Below are 17,922 nucleotides of genomic sequence, written 5' to 3' on the forward strand. Positions count from 1 at the left end.
CCTCTAAGCCCAACGAGGGGCTTGAACTCACAACCCTGAGGTCAAGAGCCACACACTCTACAGGCTGGGCTAGCCAGGCGCCCCAAGCTAAGTTTTTAGAGAGGCAGTTTCCCTTGGCAAACTGCTATCTCATGGCCATTATCTCATTGACTTACCCAGCAAGGTAGGTTGGATCATCAGCCCACTTTGTAGGCGGGGAAACTGAGGCTCAAGGGGACAGAGCTTTGCCCACAGAGATGGAACCTATAAGCTTTGTCTTGTCCCAAGAAGAGAAGGCTTTGGTTTCATGAGTTCCAGGCTGATGAAGGCTGTGGCCCCCTCCTCCTAGAAGTCTCTCCCACTCACAGAATGGGAGGCCTCAGATGCAGGTTGGGGTGGTGGGTCAGGGGCCCTCCATCCCTGGCCAGGGGAGTCGGGCAGTCAGCCAGCACTTCTAAGCAGCTTCACTCAGTAGTTTATCCAACAAACGGGCCCTTAGAGCCTGTTCTGAGGACCAGACGTGAGTGGGCAGGAGAGGCTTCCGGGAGGAGTCACCTGTACCCTCTTGCGTCATCAGTCAAGTCCCAAGGGCCGTGTCCACTCTGACCCCATCCGTCTGCACTGCTCCAGCCCACCTCCCGGGTCAGGCTGCCCACCCCACTCCAGGCTGCAGTCCCAACTCCAGCCCTTGCTCATGCTGTTCCCTCTGGCCTGGATGGCCAGTCCCCAGAAGTCCATGTGGACCCATTTCAGGTGTCACCTGACTAAAGGAGCCCCCCACCCCAGCCTCTTTGGGTGCCTACCTCACTGTCCTGCACTCCTGGGGGCTTCTCCTCTGTCAGACCACAGGGAGGGGCCCGCCTGCCCCTGCAGGAGGGCAGTGGGTGCCCCATAAATGCTGATGACTAAGTGGAGAAGGAGTTAGGTGGGTGGATGAGCTCAGGATACCCCACGGTGGGGGGAGCAGGCAGGGGTGGGAGCCTAGCCTGGTTGGCTGTGGGGAGTGATGCCTGAGGTGCCCTGGAGGGCTGGGAGCAGGAAGTCCGTGATTCATCTGGGCTGCACCAGAGTCCTGGCCACTAGGAAGCCCTAGGCACAAGGGGGAGACTCAGCAGAGAGGCCCAGCCCAAGTGCAGACTGTGGGACACAGACCACGCTCCTCAGATGGAGGCCTGCTCCAGCTGCCCTGGGGACAGCAAAAGTGGCAGGAGGGGAGGTTGGCAGGCACAGAAAGCAGTGGGGAAGGCCGAAGGCCAAGCATGTCCTCCCTCCCCCGCCAGTGCAAGGGCACAGGACAGCTGCCAGGCTGTGTGACCTTGGGAAGCGAGAGTGCTCCCTAAGGGCCAAGAAGTATCTGGCTAAGCCTTCTGGGCCGCCCTGGGAAGTGGCAGCAAGCTGAACACCCAGGGCCATGGGGACAAGCACAGCCAAAGTGGACCAGGCTAAGACAGCCCCCCACCGTCTGAGCCTCCCGCCTTATTTTCCATTGCTCCCTCTTGGGTAGAGAATTCTGGCTTGTGGGGTGCCTGGTTGGCTCAGCGGGTTAAGTGTCTGACTCTTGGTTTTGGCTCATGGTTTCAGCTCAGGTCATGATCTCATGGTTGGTGGGATCCAGCCCCTTGTGGGGTTTTGCCCTGATGGTGTGGAGCTGGGTTGGGATTCTGGGATTCTCTCTCTCTCTCTCTGCCCCTCCCCATAGAACATTAAAAGGCGGGGGGGGCACCTGAGTGGTTCAGTCAGTTAAGCATCTGACTTTGGCTCAGGTCATGATCTCTCCGTCTATGGGTTTGAGCCCAGCGTGGGGGTCTGTGCTGACAGCATGGCGCCTGGAGCCTGCTTCGGATTCTGTGTCTCCCTCTCTCTCTGCCCCTGCCCTGCTCACATTCTGTCTCCGTCTCAAAAATAAATAAACATTAATAATAATAATAATAATAATAATAATAATAATAATAATAGTTCTGGCTTGCAGTGAAGTGAGGGAGAAGGGGATACTGAGGCCCTAGCGCCAGTCTGGGAACACTCCCCCACCTTCCCAAGACCCCTCCAGCCGTGGGGGCCTGGATCCGTCCAAAGAAACCTTTTCTCTCCGGTGACTCGAAAAGGAAACAAATTCGGGGAAGCGGAGCCACTCGGCAAGGCGCCAAAGCAGGTGTATGGAGGGAGGGGACGGTGACTTGTTTCGCTGCACCCGCTGGCCGCAGAGCTTGGAAAGGTGAGTCCCCCACCGGACCCCGCTCTGCGGCCCTGAGGAGGGGGCCAGGCACCGGCCGGAGCCAGTGTGGGCTCCGCCTCAGTTTCCCTGTTGGAGCAGGGGACCAGAGCAGGCCCCGGTGCGGTCCCGCCCCACCGGCGCCCCCCAGGGCCCAGCGCGGACCGACACCGTCCCCTGGCGGCCGCGCGCGTCTTCGCAGCCTGAAGCCGGTCCAGGCCCAGCCAGGGTGTGGGACCAGGTCGCCTGGGGGCAAGGACGTCTGAGCGCCCTTACCCGGCGGCGGGGTCCACGGGCTTGGGTCTCCACCCCGGACACCTCACCCCGCTCGCCACTCGCTATGTGGCCTCCGCAAGCCTCTTTCCATTCTGGGCCTCAGTCTTCGCTGTAAAATAGCCGCGATCCTGCCCACTCCACACCCGGAGCTGCCCCTCGGGCGCCAGGCTTGCCCGCCCCGCCCTCCAGGGTAGCGGGGGGGCCCCCCTCGCGGGCGGGCCCCCTGGGGGGGGGGGGGGGAGGGTGCCCTGACCCGCCAATCGGAAGTCCCGGGGCGTGGAGGGCGGGGCGGATCGGGAGAGGAGGGGCCAGAAGCGGCTGGGCGGGGGGGGGGGGGGGGGGGGGGGGCGGGCCGGTTTCCTCTCCCCGCGCCTCCCCCAGCCTGGAGCCCGTGGACCCCGCGGGGGGCCGCGTGAGGAGGGCGGCCCTCCCGGAGCGGAAGAGGCCGGGCGGCGCTGCGGTTTCCGGGTCTGGGGAGTGGGGACGAGCGCTGTCCCCTGCCCCCTGCCCCCTTTCCCTCCCGGGAGGCAGCGTCGAGGTCCCCAGCCCGGCTTCTGAGCTCCTGCGGCCTGCAGGCACAGCCTCACCTGCCCCGCAGGGAACACACCTTCGCATTGGCTGTTCCCTCCACCGGGAATGTCGTCCACCTAGCCAGCGGCCCGACTACGCCCTCCAGGGGCTCCCCCGATTCCCGCCCCTGGCCCCTTTCCCTGCCCTTCCCAGGTGCACTTTTATGGGTCTCCCGAGTGCCAGACCGGCCCAGGGTTCAACATACCCGGCCCCTGTGATAGATGCACACACCGAGACCAGAGAAATCTCAGTCCCTGGCCACAGGACGCACAGCTGGGAAGCCGATGGCAGGGAACCCAGCCATCCGCTGGTGGGCCACCCCTCATGTCACTGTGCCTCAAGCCTGTTCTCTGATCCCACTGCGGGGACACCCCCCCCCCCAGGGACACGACTGGGGGGAGCCCACTGAGGGTCTACTGCTGTCTGCACGGGGAGATCAGGGATCCCCAGGGAGCCTTCCCTTACTCTGCCACCCTTTGCCCAATGGGAAGCTGCAGTCCCTGAGAGTGGGGAGGGCCTTGCCAAGTGTCACTAAAGCCCTAGGCTTTTCTTGATGCCCATTATGGAGGGAACACAGAACTGGACTGGTGAGGTGACAGGTCAGTAATATCTGGGAGGGGCTTCCTGGCCCCAAAGAGGGGTTGATTGGGAGAACTTCCCGTCTCCAAGAATGATGGAGTGGGGGTGGGGAAGGAGAGTGGGCTGCAGTTAGGCCAGTGAACCCCGAGAGACAAATGAGACTTGCACAAGTGTATCAGCTATCTACTGCTGTGTAACAAACAATCCCACAACAGTGGCTTGAAACAACAATGATTTCTTATTTCTCACAATTCTCTGACTGGATCGTTCTTTTGCTTTATGTGCCATCAGCTGAGTCGTTTATACAGCTACAATTAGCTGGAGGCTCAACTTGGACAAAACATCCAAGGTGGCTTCACCTACATGGCTGCAGCTGATGTGAGCTATCGGCTAGGAGCTCAGCTTGCTGCCAGCGTGGGCTGTCATCCCAGATTCTTTGGCTCTCCTCTACTTGGCCACTCCACGTGGCTATCATAGCCTTCCTCACATCGTGGCAACTAGGTTCCACAGAGAACAAGCCCCAACATGCAAGAGCTTATCCACCCTCTACTTCCATCACAGCTGCTAACATTTCATTGGCCGGAACAAGTGACATGGCCAAGCCCAGACTTAATGTGGAATGAGACGTTGCAAGGGGCCACCAAAGTCACCAGTGGGAACATAGGGAAGACACAGGAGGCAGTGAACCCTCAGGGGCCAGAATAACCAAGTAAGGATCCCGGAGGAGGAAGGGCTTGACCAAAGCAGGGCAGGAACTCTGTTCTCCTCCCTGCTTCTGTCCTGGGACCCACAGAGACTGGAGAATAACCAACCACTATGTAAAGATAGTAACTGGGAAATTTTTTCGTTGGAGATGATGCTCCGTGGACAATGAAAGCAGGGTGATGGGACAGTGTGATGCAACGTGGCAGATGGGGCAGCTGCTTTAGAGGAGGTGGTCAGGGAGGACTTCTCAGAGAAGGTGACATTTAGGCTGAGCTCTGATGGACAGAAGGAGTCAGCCTTGAGGAAGGCAGAGGGAAATGAATTCCAGGCAGAGGGAACAATTGTAGCAGAGGCCCTGATTTGGGAGTGAGCTTGGCACACTTGAGGATTAGAGAGAAGACCGTGGGGGGGCAGGGGGCACAGGGCCGGGTCACATTGGGCCTTGTAGGCCTGGACAATACGGTTGGACTTTTCTCCCGAGGAACAATATGACTAAATCCTACATCCATCTACTGAGTACCTACCGTATGCCAGGAACCGTTCTAGGCACTTGGGACTCCGCAATGAACAAAGCAGAGAAACATCCCTGTCCTTGGGGAGTATGACCTGATTTAAGAATTAACAAGCAAAACAAAACACTGCTAAAAGGGGACGAAAGCGGGGTGAGAGGGGGACGAAAGGGGGGTGCCTGAGAGGGAGAGGAAAAAACCAAGGAAGTGGCATTATCAGACCTAAGAAGCAAGGGGAGGGGAAAGAGGGAAACTAAGGGAAAGTCAGGAATTTGGGAGACCATCTCCATGACTTTGGTGGTAGGCAAAGAGGTCTTAGATATTTTTCTATAAAAGAAAAAAAAATTGACAAATGGGACTTTATAAAAATTGAAACATTTGCACTTCAAAAGATACCACTGATGATACCACAAACTGAATAGAACAGTTGCAAATCATCTATTTATCCAGAATATATCAAGAATTCTTGGAACTTAATAAGACACAAGACCCATTTTTTTTTTAAGATCTTGTTTATTTGTTTAAATGTTTATTCACTTAGAGAGAGAGGGGAGGGGCAGAGAGAGAGAGGGAGAGAGAAAATCCCAAGCGGGCGCCATGCTCTCAGTGCAGACCCCAACTCGGGGCTCGAACTCACAAACTGTGAGATCATGACCCGGGCCGTGATCAAGAGTTGAATGCTCAACCAACTGAGCCATCCAAGAACACCAATATTTTATTTTTAAGTAATCTCTACACCCAATGGGGGCTCGAACTCATGACGCCAAGATCAAGAACCACACGCTCTACTGACTGAGCCAGCCAGGCGCCCCCATGACCCAATTTTTTAAAAGGGGAAAAGATTTGAAAAGACACGTCCCCAAGGAAGATACACAGAAGACCAACAGGCCAACATGAAAAGAGGCTCCAGTCTTTAGGAAATGCAAGTTAAAGCCACAATGAAACACCACCACACACCTATTAGCGAGTCCAACAATAAAAAGACTGACCACACCCAATCAGTGGCGGGGAGGTGGCGAATGGGCCGCTCACACACCGTAGGTGGGACTGTAAATGGTGTGGCCACGCTGGAAGGCAGTTTCTCACACTTACTACTGTAAGACACGGCAGTCCTACTGCTCCGTATCCGCCCGAGAGAAATGAAAACAGGCCCACACACAGATCTGTACGCATTCATAGCAGCAGTAGTCTTAAGAGCAAAAAAAAAAAAAAAGGAAACACACGTTCACATTGAACAGATCAATAAACTGTGGCCCGTCCACACAATGAAAAATTAGTCAGCAATAAAAAGGAACGAGCGACTGATCCGTGCCACGTAGAGAAACCTCAGGAACATGATGGGAAGGAAAAGAAACCAAACGCACCTACAGTCCGCAATAATGCATCTTACACGGAAAATTGTGTTAAGGGGGTGTTCTTATGACCGTAAAATCAAGTTTTTTAAGAAGCAAGAAACCAAACACAAAAGACTACATGTTGTAAGGTTCCATTGACAGGAAGTGTAGGGAAGGCAAATCTACAGGCAAGGAGAACAGACGGGTGGTTGCCTGGGGCTGGAGATGGGAGCAGGGACTGACCTCAAAGAGGCACGAGGAGTCTTGTGCGGCTGATGGAAACGGTCTACACCTGGATTGTGCTGGGGGGAGGGGGGGAGCCCAAGTCCATAAAATTACTGAAAAGCACTGAGATGTGACCTTACACCTGGGGGGATTTCATGGTGTATGAATTATACACCAATATAGTTCTTAGAAAAAGGATGGGGGGCTGGCTGGGCCTAGGGAGTGGCCTGTGGCTCCCCTGAGCGCCTGCTGGTGCTGGGGGCAGGCGACCTGAGCCTTTCCAGGTTTCTGCCCCAAACCCTGGGGCCCAGTGTAGCCGCTTCCCTTAGGTCAGGAGCCCCGGCTGAGTAGGAGGGGTGTCTTCTGAGTTGTTTACCGCAAACCCTCCTTGAGGGAATGAGGCCTGTTGTGAATGGTAACTGCTCCAAACCACAGTAGGTTCACTCCCCCCCCAAGTCTGCCGAACTGGGGAAATCCGTTTTCCTTCCACCAACAAGCTCAGGGCCCAGGGGAGGGGGCCGGCCCAGCTGCACAGGTGAAGCGGGCAATTAGTCATGCACAATTAGGGGCCGCTCCTCTTCTGGGGTGGGGGGCTCAGCCCCCTGGCACACACTTCGGGGGAGGGAAGATCCCGCTGGGAGAGGCAGGCAGACGGTGGGCCTGGGGGTGGGGCGGGAACTGCCTCCCCAGGCCCCGCCCCCTCTCCCTCCTCCCCCGCCCGGTGTGGGGACCCGGTCGCACTGACTTGAGCCTGGAAGCAAACACAGGCCCCTGTTCGCAGACACTCACCGAAGAGTCGGTGCAGAGTCCTAGACCCCCAAGAGGACACCCCTCTTTTGACCAGAGGTCAAAAAAAGCACAGGAGCTGTAGTCCTCACTGTCGGGGCTCCCTGAGAAAAGAGGCGCTGGCAGGAGGGCACAGGCTGCCTAGCAGAAGAGCAGAGCCTGGGGAGCTCCTGGGACCCCCCAAAACACACCCCCACTCCCATCCCACACCACCCAACTCCGCGAGCGCCAAGACTCAGGTGCCTTGTTGGACGGGACGCCTGTGGGGCTCGGCCCAGGTACAGGACTGCTCCGCCGCCACACCGACGCCCGTTGGTTAGACTCAAGCTTGTGGTTCAAAGGTCAGTCGGCTCAGACCTTGACCTTCAGCCTCCAGGCCCCTCCCGGCAGCCCCTAACACAACACTAGCGTAGGTTGTTAAAGCAGCAGGTGCCCAGGTTCCACCTGGACAAGCCCCAGGACACGGGTTGAACTCCAGAGAGAGCCACAGCCCCCGCCCAGGGAAGGCCTGGCCTCCCCAACGCTGATTGGACCAGGTATGGACACCTGACCAAGCTGAGCCCATCCATAGGCTGAGCAGAGACCAATCAGGAATGGCCTGGTGAGAACGGAGCCAATCAGATGCCACACTGGGCCTTGCGTGGGCTGGCTTCCGGCAGCCCTGGCTGGGGACCCGGAGGAGGGCGAGCCAGGATGAGGCCCCCGAGCCTGGGAGGGGGAGAGGCCGGGAGGGAGGCCTGGCGCAGGCGTCCGCCTGACCCGGTTCAGACTTTCTCAAACCCACATGGCCGTCCACCGTCCACCTGGACCGGTGTCGCCCGTATCACTTCCGCTGCGCACTGAGCACAGACGCTCATGACTGGTGGTGCACGCGCTGTTTGCTCCAGTCCGTGTAACCTGAAGTCGCCGCCATCAAGATCGTGGTCCTCATCCGCACACTCACGTTCCTGGCAGAAGGTGGAAAACCCAGGGGTCCATCAGCAAACGAAACGTGGTCTATCCATACAGTGGAACATCACTCAGTCTTAACAAGGAAGGAAACGCTGACACCTGCTACAGCAAGGGCCTCGAGGACAGGATGCTGAGTGGAACCGGCCAGTCACAGAAGGACAAGTACTGTGTCATTCACTCATAGGAGATCGTCAAATTCAGAGACACAAAGTAGAATGGGATGGGGGGGGGGAGGGCTGGGGGGAGGGGGACAGCCGAGTTCTTATTTAATGAGGACGGACTTTCGGTTTGGGAGAATGAAAAAGTGTTGGAGGTGGTTGCACGACAGTGTGAATGTAATGAATACCACAGAACTGTGCACCTAGAAATGGCTGAATGGTAAATTTTATGTTTGTGCATTTTACCACGATTTAAAAAAACAAAAAACAAAAACAAAACCGAAATGCCTCCATGCGCCCAAGAGCTCATCCTGCACGGGGATCTACACACCAAGACTACCTGGAAGGCCCCTGCACCTTCCAACCAGAAGTATTTGTCTCCTGGGCGGGCTTGCGTGGACCTGGCCAGAATGGCCTCATGCAGCTGGGCCTTGAGACCAGTGAGTGAAATCTGGGCACTTCACTTACCTGCAAAGAGACATCACAGTGGCCAGTGGGAAAGCTCAAGACTCGAGTGGCCGGGCAAACTGTCCTGCGGGGCCTTACGGGCTTGGAATTCAGGGCCACAGGAAGTGGGGAGAGGACCTGAAAGTTCCATGGCCTCCTGGAGAGAAGCCTCACAGCCGGGCAGTACACCCTCCTAGTGGCCTCCCAGAGGCTCCTCTTCCGGGAGGCAGGGAGTAGAGGGCAGGGGCTGTTCACTGTAGCCACAGTGACGCTGCTTTTCCGGATTCCCAAGTCTGCCCGAGACGGCTTCGGACAGACACGGTGCCCCTGTGCAGTGCAAAGCCCTCCAACAGATCCTCTTTAAGGTTCTTGGGGGTCCGCTCTGTCCCAGGGACGGACACAGCATCCTGACTACTGGCCCTACCCCATCCCCACTGTGGCCTCACTAGAGAGTGAAAGCAGAAAGGAAAAGGAGGCTCAGAGAGGTTAAGTGACATGCTCAGGGTCACACAGCTGATAACCTCAGAGCCAGGACCGGAAACCAGTCGCTCTGACCACAGAACTCACACTCTCCTACAACTGTGTTTCTCAACTAGGAGTGGGTGAGTGAGTGTGTGGAGAGGAGCCCCAAGACAGACGCGGATCAGCCCCCAGAGCATTAGGTTTACTCAGACATCTGGGGTGGGAGGTGGGGAAGCAAGCCAATGGATAAAATCTTACTTCTTCATTACTCGACTTCATTACCTCATCCCCATAGTAAAGGGGCAGAGCACAACACCCGTATGGATTCTTCAGCAAACCCAGGGACTTCGGGCTGGCATCCGTCCCATCTTCTGAGTTCACTGGCCCCCACAATTAAGGAAACATTGGTGGAAAAGTTCGAGAAGGTTATGTTCCATCTGCCACTTTGGGGAGAAAGTACCACCCCATCTTGTGACGTGCTTCACGACGACTCACCAAATGAAAGGATAAGTCCGCTGGAACAGGTCGGCACGGTGTCCTTTGTGGCTGCCTCCCAAGCCCCCCAGGTTGGCAATATGAACGCCCCAAGGTCCCGCTCATTTGTTATCTGAGTCACAGCAGGGTGGGAGGGGGCAGGCAGGGCAGGGAGCCGTGTACCCAGGTGGCAGAAGGCAGAGCTGAAGCCCAGAGAGGCCAGGGGCCCGTATGCACAGAACGAAAAGGGGGGAGGTAGTGTGACACAGGAAAAGTGAAGAGACCCCCGAAAAGACTGCTTTTTTGTGCCTCCGTTTTTTAGGTATACTTCACGCCCACTGCAGAGCCCAACGCGCGGCTTGGATTCACAACCCTGAGATCAAGACTTACACTGAGATAAGAGTCAGATGCTTAACCGACTGAGCCACCCAGGCGCCCTTTGCTGCCTCTATTCTGGCTGGGACCCACACCCTGCCTTACACATGCCTTTTAGGACAGATAATATATGTCTTCCTTATAAAGGTCAAGGAGTTAATGATTTCTTTGGAATTTTCCAGCACAACAGATAACATCTAAGGAGTGACCGGGTCGGGCATCATTCCCAAGACCACTGAGCCACCAAGACCCCTGGCTCCGGGGCATTAGTGCCTTACAGAGGACCTCTAAACACTCGCCTTTGTTCCTGGATGCCTGAGAAGACGTGTGCACAGGACCACAGTCCTCAGTAAAAACCCCAGAGTCCAAGCAAAGACTCTCTCTCCTTTCCGAGTCTCCCAGACACGGTCTGTCCCTGCACTCTGTGTCTGCAAGAAACTCCACTCTCACCTCCTGCTGGCCCGAATTTGATGTCACTCCTGCGAGAACCCAAGTACCCTCTTGTTCGGTTCCGTGAGACCCCCTCTGGGTCCTCAGACCCAGCCAGCCTGCATTAAGGGGGGGGTGCCCTGTGGCCCCGGCGCCTCCTGCTTCTCGGGACTTGACCCTGATCCCGGCCACCCAGCCATCACCAGGCAGTGTCTGGGAGAGAGAACGCCCGCTGCTTTTCTCACTTGCCCTGGCAGGGAGAGGGCCTAAAGAGGGGTGCAGCAACTCCCTGAGGCGCTGGAGCCTGGGGCGCCCCAGGGATGACAGAGGCACCGCCCCAGCCCCTGGAGGTAGTGGTCCTTTGTGCCTCCCAGGCTGAGTCCCTGCACCCTTCCATCAGTCTGTCCATCTGACACACGGGGACCCAGCCACCCCAGGGTGAGGGGGACAGGAAGGTGCTTCTGAGAGCATAGCCCTGGCAGATGCTCTGTGTGCTCAGGGGCTCTAGGACCCACAGGGGAGGCTGAGCAGGTGGGACTCCCTTCTTCTCTAAGGAGGGCTATTGTTGGGCTCCTCAGTAAGACTTCCCCTGACGAGCGATTAAGCTACTAAAAACCATTTGAGGCCCCGTCCCCCCCATGAGGTGTCCAGTCATGACCCCCAGGGCTGCACTGCACCAAGACCTCATCGTTCCTCTTTGGGCCTCCTTACAGAAGGCCCCTTGAGAGAGAAGAGCATTGGACTAAGTCAAACAGACCCGGAAGAAAACCCCAAACAACAGTGGCTTAGACAAGATGAAAGTTTCATTTTCTTGCACTCTCAAGACGTTTACAGGTGGCCGGGGCTCGTGCGGCAAGCAGTGTCACAGTGCCAGGACCCTGAGCTCCTTGCATACTGTGGCTCTGCCGTGCAGTCTTCATTTCCAACCTCATCACCTCATGGTCCAAAATGGCTGCTAACGCTCCTGCCATTAGATCTGCATTACAGGCAGCAGAAGGAGAAAGGGGAGTAGGGTGTGTCTTGCCCTTTAAGAACCTTTCCTAATGTCAAACACTATTTTTACATCCAGGCCAAAATTTAGTCACATGGTCACACCTAAGTATAATGGAGACTGGGAAGTATCTTGATTCCAAGCAGCAAATGCCCAGGTAACGTAGCAGGGGTTCTAATCCCTTGGACCACTGGAGGTGGTGGGGTGGGGACAGGAACCCGGAGGACAGTGAGCAGTCTCTGCTACAACCACCAACGAGCTGTGTGCCCTTGGGCAAGTCCCTTCACCTCTCTGAGCTCCTGTCTGGGGGTGTAGGGTGGTGTCTCCCATGGGGGTACAGGAAGGCTGTCTCCAAGGCCCCTCCGTGCCCAGACATTTTGTGACCTTGCAGCAGGGAGCCCAGGGAGGCTAAAACCAAGGACAGAAGATGATCCTGTTTTAAAGTTGCTGGTTCCCAGGTTTACAGATCGCCACGAGCGTTTGACGTGATGATTGATTTTCCACCTGCAAGCTGACTGTCACAGCCTGGAAGTGTCCACAAGGTGACCTGGAATGTGCCTGGAATCTAACAGACAAAGAAGAGAAGCAGTCCCGAAGACAGGGTGGGCGGGCTGGGAGGAGGACGGGGTGACAGGGGCCTGCAGGGGGTGGCCCAGGTCCTTTTGAGACAAGAGGCAGCTGAGGCGACAGACACAAAGGCCACAGAGGTGGCAAGGATAGGGCACCCAAACCGGGGGTGGATTCTATGGGGAAGGGACATGGAGGCCTGGTGGAGAGGGACAGGGACAGGGAGGAGAGGATAGCATGTTGCTTTTCCTCGAAACTCCTTCTATGGCTTTCTTTTCCCTGCTGTGATCCAGGCCTGGGGCTGGGCGCGGGGGAACGTGTCTGGAAGCAAAGGGCATATACAGGCAGTCAGCACGTGAGGTCCCCACCCCGCTCCCTTCCTGTCCCCTCGGCCCCCACCTCTGTGAAGTGGCCCCAGCAGCCAGGCAGCAGGGAAGTGTGTGCCTGTGACAGAGCGGATTTCCCCGTCTTTCTCCCGGCCTGAGGAAGCCCCCATGGGGGGCCTGCTTTTACTGGAGGACTGAGCCAGGGTGCAAGAAGGACACTCTATTTCGAGATGGGGGCTCAAGCTGTTTCATACGAAAGACATGTGTCCTTAGTGGTGAAGCGCAGGATCCTGGGTCAGACAACCTTCGCTCAAATCCCGAGTCTCACATCTACCAGCCGTGTGACCACCAACGAGTCGCATAACCTCTCTGGGCCTCGTATTCCTTATCTGCAAAACCAGGAGTTGTGAGGTGAAGCGAGAGGCTTTATAACAGGCCTCAGAGCAGCCGAAGTAAGTGCTTAGTGAAGGCGATCAGTGTGGTCGGCACTGAGTATGATCAGTGACAATGACAGGAAATACGAGGGATTCTTGCTTTGTGGCTGAGGGCACGGGCCACAGGACAGACAGCCTTGGCTTCTCCTGGCGAGGCAGAGACGGCAGAGGGTGGGGTGGTGAGGCTTGTTTAGAAGGCCCCGCCGGCCTTCCTGCCCTCTGGCATCCCCCCCACCCTCCCCTTGGTACCGAGCCCAAGCCCTGAGGGGGGCGGGGCTGGCCCCAGGCTTCTGGGGTCCCTCTGATCCCTGAAGCCTCAACTGCTGTGGAGAGCCTCCAGGGCCGGAGTGAACACTGGAACGCCTCAGGGCGCTGCTTGGGGCAGGAGCATCGGGAAGCCAACACAGTCTTCCTCTTGGGGCTGCCAGGCCTGGGGCCACCGTCCACTCCTGCCCCCAGCCGGCCCCGGACCAAGACGCTCAGGGGCCTCCACGGTCTCAGCGCGCCCAGGCCCAGGCCCAGTCTGCTCTCTTGGTATCTGAACCCCTCTCTCCACGGGTTCCTGATGAGGGCAACTTCCTCCCTCAGGCGGGAGAGGAAGCAGCCCGGCCGCCCTCCTCCCAGGGCAGGACCCGGCGTCTCTCTGTTCCTCTACGTGTCAGGCTGGCTGTGAGGGCCACAGTGTCTCCACCTGCAACTTGTCAGGGCCCCAGGGGGTCCACGGAGGGAGGCCCAGGGCTCAAGGCCCATCGACCCGGCTTCAAATCAGTTCTGCCATTTCCAGGCTGTGCAGCTTTGGACAAGTCACTCACCCTCTCTGAGCTCACTTCATCGGTAAACCGGGGATAACTGGGATTCTTGTGAGGCTGTGAGTGACATCTGTTGATTTGTGTGTTTCTGTCCGTTCAGATTTTCCTGCTTTCCACAAGCACTCGCTGGGCAGCCCCTCGTGCCACGTCCTCAGCTCCCAGAGGGGAGCTTCTAGGGCCCGCCTGGCCCTCAGGGGGTGCCCGCTTCAGTGGGGGAGATGGCAGGTGACAAGCTCTGGCTGCTATGAATACCAGGCCGTAATGTGGGAGGAAATCTGAAGGACGGATGGGGGTGGGGGCGGGGTGGGGAGGCAGAGCCCCAACGAAGGCAGGACGTGTGAATACGTGGGGGTGGGGCGGTGTGCAGGACCTGGCTGGTGGGGGGGCCAGAAGGAGTCATGGCCCGGAGGAATGGGCTGTGGGGAGGGACTGGCCCAGGAGGTCAGGTGGGGTCCAGGGCGACCTTGGGCCATCCGGGCCAATGTGCAGCCCTCAGGACACCCATGAAGAAACAGGCCATGGGCAGGACCTGCCCTCGGGTCCAGCCGCAGCCTTCCCGTGGCCTGCATTGCCTGCCCAGCCTTCCGCCACGGGGAGTGGGAGGGCGAGTTCCCAAAGCCCGGCGCACCAGTGGACCTCGATTTTGCAGAAGGTTCCAGATGTTTAAATGCCAGCCTCCAGCCCCACCCCTTTGAATTTCTTGGCTCCGGCCAAATTCTCTCCTCCACACTCCCGAGGCCACCTGGCCTCTGCAGGGAAGGAGGGCCTGGGCAGGCCACACACACCAGGCTGGTGTCAGCTGGTCCTCAACAGTCTGGAGACTGAGCCTTGGGGACTTGTAAAATGCTGGGGCTTCCTCAGTTCCCCGATCTTATGTCGTGTAGACCCCCAGGCCCCAGGGTGGGACTATGCCAGGAGGCCAGCCTAGTGAGGCCCGTCCCTGGGGGCTCAGATCCCCTCCTCTGGGACGGGCCTCAGCCCCAGTTTGGGGCTCATCGAGGCTCTGTGGGGTCCAGGATCAGTTAGGATATCACAACGCTCTAGTCAAGGAAGCTCCTCCCAGGGCCTACAGAGACATCTGGGGTGCAGCACCCGCTCTGGCCCGGCACGGGCCCTGGGCGTGTGCTATTGCCCATGACCGTGGCTATCTGGAGGCTGGGCATGTGCCGGTTCCCCGGGTGCCCCAGCAGAGGTGTGTACAGGGTTCCCGGCCCGGCTTCTCACACAGCCCAGAGGGGTGGGGGTGGGGATGTCTCCTTCCATCGGCCTCAGCAGCCACTGAGCATGAGGGGGCTGGAGCAGTGAGCAAACCGGACCCAGGGCAGCCCCAGAGGCCTGGGTCCTGGGCCGCCAAGGACCCTGCCTGCCTCCGCCTGGGGCAGGTGATTCATTGGGCCCCGGGGCCGGGTATCCCCAAGGAGTCTACCATCGTGCTCTGAGACGGCTGGGTGGGGGAGCTTTGTGGGGCTCCATTTCCTCATCCATAGACGGGGATGTCCCTCCCTCCTGGTGACGTCACGAGGCAATGAAAGGAGACTCCAGGATGGGGTTCAGCAGATGGCAGGACTCACCCAGGGCTGGAGACTGGGAGGTCCCAGGGAAGGAAACCCAAGATTCCTTGGGAAGGTGCTCCCTTCCGCCGGGCCTTGCCGGGTCCAGGGTCTTGGCAACCCCTCTAGCGACCTGGGGAGGAGGTGAGAGTAGTGGCTGGAGGGGCGGCCTCTGGAGTCCAGTGGACCCAAGTGCCCCCTAGCCAGTGGGTGGGATCAGAAGCCCCTCCTTTTACTGTGGTGGAGACAGGCCCAGGCCTTTGAGAGATGGCCCCCCATCTGTCCCAGGAGGGGCCACAGAGGCCAGAGAGGGGTAGGCCACCACCCGAGACCTGAGACCACCCCATTCCTCTTTCATCAGTGATGACCAGGCTCCTTGTGGGTCCGGCCTCCCTGCGTTGGGAGGACAGGCCGGTTCTCCTCCTTCCCCCAAGCTGGCTGCTTCCCTCCCCCATCTGGCTCCTCCTCCAGAGCCACGGCTCCTGCCAAGAACGCCCACAGCCCAGGGGCCGGTCAGGGAAGCACACGCCCGACCCCACCCTCATCCTCAAAGCTCCTCTGGCCTGTCTTCCTGGGAGAAACTGAGGCCCAGAGGCATTCAGCCGTCCCCCCCTCGCCCCCACTCCGCACCCCTGGCATCTGAGGGCCTGAAGGAGTTTCCAGACACACTTTGGAGGCTGTACTTCAGCAAGGTCTCCCCGCCACCTTCTTTTCAACCATTAGCGTGAAGGGAGCTCGCAGTGGTGGTTGGCCGGGTCCCCTCCTCCTCCGAGGTCGCCGGTGCTCCCTCCTAATGCCCCCTCGGCCCACCTCTCGCCCTGCCCGCCCCCCACCCCCATCCATACCATGACTCTCCCCACAGACTAGGAAGGGCGCTAGGGCCCAGAGGGGTGCAGGGCTGCCCCGGGAGGTCCTGTCCCCTGCACACTCCCAGGCTGCACTGAGGAGGGACTGGGGGCTGGGGGTGGCTGCGGCGCTCAGGCGGGTGGTGTCTGAATTCAGAATGGAGGAGGCCAAAAACGAGAGGGTTGGAGCATTCGTTCCACCGGCCATGCGTCTGTCCACGGGTCTTGTTCACGTGTCACCGGGCGGGGCCTAAGTGTATGCCCGCATGTCGGTGGGGCGTCTTGGGTGACAACTGCTAGGGCGTATTTGTGCATCTGTCTGGGGCGTGGGGGGTGGGGAGGGGAGGGCGTGAGCTGGAGATGTTCCCCTAGGTGAAAAATCTCTGTCACTCACTCACACACACACACACACACACACACACACACACACCAGGATACCTGGAAGCCTGCTCCTAATATCCCCCCGCCCCTTTCATCAGGGTGTCTGAAATTCCTCCGAGCATCTTCCGGGTGGAGCCACACGTGCCCTGAGAGGGAGGGGCCGCATCCCAGCCTGGAGGGCAGTCCTCGCCTGGAGCCCCTCACCCACCACCTTCCCTCTCTGGGCGCCAGCTCCACCCCCACCCCGCCCAAGGCAGGTGAGTTACCTGCCCCCACATCACAGAGATGCAGGGAAAGCGCTCAGCCCCAGGCCGCCGGGCTGCTGATAGGATTTGGGGAGGCTCCTCTCCCTCGCCCCGCTCTGCTCCTTCCTGGGCGGCTTGCCCCACTGGGGGCGCCGGAGCTCCCCGACTTCTGTTTCCCCAGCGGGAAAGGGAGAAAAGGGTGTCTTCAGCCAGTCTTCTTCAAACGTTTCCTTGTATCGGCTGCCTCTCACCCTACTTTCCTTTTGCCCCCTTTAAGCTGCACGAGGCCTGGACTTTGCCTGCCTCTCTTAAGCTGTCTCAAGTGCAGAACAACAGAGACCCCACCAGACAATGGATGGAGGAACCCCGAGCCCAGCACCCAGCCTTCATCAGCCCACCGATTCTCACATGGCTTGTATAATCACACCCACTCTGGTGGTGAGCAAACTGAGGCTCACAACACGAAAACCTTGTCTGGGACCCAGGACCAAGGACCCAGGACCCGGGCTGCATTTGACTTTCATGTGCCCAAGGCATTTTACCTTTCTGGGCTCCTTCCTCCATTAAAAATACAAAAGTTCTGGGGCATCTGGGTGGCTCAGTCGGCTAAGCATCCAACTCTTGATTTCAGCTCAGATCATGATCTCACAGCCATGAGATCCAGCCCGGTGTCAGGCTCTGCACTGATACCGTGGAGCCTGCTCGGGATTCTCTCTCTCTCTCTCTCTCTCTCTCTCTCTCTCTGCTCCTCCCCCCTTCTGTGTTCACGTGCCCACAGGCTCGCTCTTTCTCTCTTTCTCTCTCAAAATAAACAAACCTTAAAAAATGTATGAGGGGCGCCTGGGTGGCTCAGTCGGTTAAGCGTCCGACTTCAGCTCAGGTCATGATCTCACTGTTCGTGAGTTCGTGAGCCTCGCATCAGGCTCTGAGCCTGGAGCCTGCTTCAGATTCTGTGTCTCTCTTCCTCCCCTCCCCTGCTCATGCTGTGTCTCTCTCAAGAATAAATACACATTAAAAAAAGTTTTTCTTAATGTATGAAAGTTTTATTTTATGATCGCATTGGTATAAAGATGAATAAAACGTTTTCTTCACCCTAAAATTTCCATTTCTTCCTGATTTTAAACAAAATGGAAGCATTTCACGGGCCTCTAAAAGTATGGTGGCCTTAGGCACTGTGTCTACTGTGTCTGAGGAAGGAGAGTTGGCCCGGCAGCCTCCTCCCACCGGAAGCTGACCGGCAGGGCCTTGGACCCCAGGCCTCTGCACCCCTCCCTACCACCCTGGAGAAGGGCCAGGTGAATTTTTG

At 58.0% G+C, this 17,922-nt stretch overlaps 2 long non-coding RNA genes across 5 annotated transcripts; one reads left to right on the forward strand and one right to left on the reverse strand.

Moving 5' to 3' along the window:
* Positions 1-6,299: 6,299 nt before the first annotated feature.
* On the reverse strand, positions 6,300-7,651 carry LOC109274590 (uncharacterized). The gene is made up of 2 exons (XR_008417370.1): positions 7,383-7,651; positions 6,300-7,272 (listed from the first exon to the last, which is right to left on the reverse strand). It is a non-coding gene; the product is annotated as an uncharacterized LOC109274590 (long non-coding RNA).
* A 160-nt stretch (positions 7,652-7,811) lies between these two features.
* LOC109274591 (uncharacterized) lies at positions 7,812-17,647 on the forward strand. 4 transcript variants are annotated; one of them, XR_002083724.2, is made up of 4 exons: positions 7,813-9,756; positions 9,987-11,616; positions 11,904-12,001; positions 16,894-17,647. It is a non-coding gene; the product is annotated as an uncharacterized LOC109274591 (long non-coding RNA). The 4 variants fall into 4 exon arrangements; XR_002083725.2 differs by having other exon boundaries at positions 7,813-9,714; XR_008417372.1 differs by having other exon boundaries at positions 7,812-11,616; positions 11,851-12,001.
* Positions 17,648-17,922: the final 275 nt, after the last annotated feature.

The sequence above is a fragment of the Panthera pardus genome, unplaced genomic scaffold (assembly GCF_024362965.1).
Source record: "Panthera pardus isolate Hobbes unplaced genomic scaffold, ASM2436296v1 HiC_scaffold_24, whole genome shotgun sequence".
Classification (NCBI taxonomy): domain Eukaryota; kingdom Metazoa; phylum Chordata; class Mammalia; order Carnivora; family Felidae; genus Panthera; species Panthera pardus.